We start from the raw sequence: 2,319 nt of genomic DNA on the forward strand, positions 1-2,319 counted from the left end.
TTCTGTTTAGAGATAAGTGGCTGAGCTTTATAAAGTGGGCAGGCACATTCAGTAATCCAAGAGCATTCTTATACTACAGTTGAAATCAGAAGTTCATTAACCCTATAAAAAACACTGCTTGTACTTCGTTAATAATGTAAAAACACTGCTTGTTCTTCGTTAATAATTACTTTAACGGTTAAGGTTGATCTGCTGGTGTTCATTTTTAATTTTGTCTTGTAAGATTCCAAAAATGTTCACTCCTCCTGATCACAACCACATTGTACACCCCAGTAAAAGGGGAGCACATCAACATTTAAAAGAACCGTTGTAAAATAAATAAATACATTTAAAACAAAAAACATACTTACCCACACTCATTACTGAGCAGCTGTTGTAACTGTATGAAAACAATGCTTTTTCTCTTTCCTTTTAAAAATGTCTTTAATAAAAGTCTTGACACATTTGAAAGTTGTAAAAATTGAACACCCAGGACATCAAATCTAAAATGTGACCTTTGGAAAGAACAACATGGTTTAGCAAACAAGTATTTTCATTTTAAAAGATATTTTATATTAAGTTAAATAAATCTATTTTTGCAAGCACTTCCTTTGTCATTTTCACCATGTCCCCACACCTTTTTCTGATAATAATACACTAATTATTTATAATACATTATAAATTAAACCGTGGAAATATGAAGTAACCACCTCAAATGTTTTTTTTTATAATATAAAGCTTTGATAGAGTGTAGGCAAAAGCTTATTTTCTGGTCAGGTAGCAACAAAGTGCACCTACCAGTTATCACTCGAGTGACAGAGCCAGAGATCTTCTATTAAATCACAGTAGCATTGTGGTTCACTCAGTTTGCTGTGTAGGCTACACTACAGATGTCACCTGCAGCACCTGGCTCCTCCAGCTCAGTTTGAGACAGATATGCAGGGATCAGCACTACTAGAACACCACCAATTTTCACAATAAACAAGCCAATCCTTTTTTCGTTTGAGTTTGAGTAGATTATCGGTAAAATTGTTCATAATATTTTTTTTTTTTTTAAATGGCTGTACAACACCGATAAGGTTATATTACAAAACTAACATTTTGGAATGCTAGTTTAATCTTAATTTGTGTAAACCCAGAGATTGTGCTTCATAGTGTATTTGGTACAATCAATATAAATTGAGTCAAAGTTGAAATAGTACAGATTAGTTTTGTTATCTTTCAATCTGCAAAGTGCAATATTAATATAAAATATACCCAAAAGGTCCGTATTTCATTCCTTTTTTTCTGATGGGCCCATATTTATGGTATAACAAAATGAATCTGATGTTTTTCTGAAAGCTGCCCTTTCAAGCCTTTTAAAATGAACAGCACTTCATTAATCTTGTAAAGAAAAACCCATCTGAGAAGCAACACCAGGTTTACAGTGGGGTCCTGCCTCTCAAATTGCAAAGAGGGCTCAGGAGACTTGCTTGAGACTGCACAGTGAGAGCTTTGACTTAAAGAATAGGGTATCCTGTGAGTTAGTAGTGCGGTTCTCTAACCACCAAAGCAAGTAAAAACTGCCTTTTTAAAGCTCTGCATGTTTAGTTATTTCTTGCATCAATTCTTACATTCCAAGCAGCTACATTTATTTGTGGTGGGATTAACAATTGAATTCCTCTGTTTTTATTATTGATCTCAGAATTATTATAACATGTCAACAACACAACATTTTAGTTGGATTAGCCAACATTTGCAGCGCAACAAAAGGGATTTCTAAGTTTTTTGGGAGCAAAGTTTGTCGCATACTGCAAATGTAAATACTAACCCTAAATACTAAGTTAAATACTATACTAACTAGTGTGTGAAACAGCTCCCTTGAAAGAGAGGACATCATCAACATGTGATGCAACATCTTCTAATGAATATGGCAATTATGTCATAAATAGTGTTCCAGATAAGGTTTTGGGTCTGGGAGTAACTTACCCTCTAATTTTAACACTGAGAGAGTAAAATGTTTTTTCAGCAACATTACCCTGAAGTCATGAGTAATCTCGATAAATACAGTACAATCTTTATTGGTAATGGGGTAGGCATTAAAAAAAGAGCCTTCCATTTTAAATGCAATGTTATGTTGAACTACTGTACAACCCAGGGGTTTCAATTAGTTTTAAGGTATGTGGCACTTACAAGGTAGTAGGACGCACCGATCTCATCATGGCGCGTAGGGGCGATGGGGGAGAGTGTGGGACGGGGGATTCAAATGATGCATTCTGGCACAATTTTGGATGGTTTAAGCATGTGCTAGACTAGTAGTGGTCTGCTTGTAGTGTCTGGCAAAGTACTCCATTAGTACAA

Source organism: Acipenser ruthenus, chromosome 5 (assembly GCF_902713425.1).
Source record: "Acipenser ruthenus chromosome 5, fAciRut3.2 maternal haplotype, whole genome shotgun sequence".
Lineage (NCBI taxonomy): Eukaryota > Metazoa > Chordata > Actinopteri > Acipenseriformes > Acipenseridae > Acipenser > Acipenser ruthenus.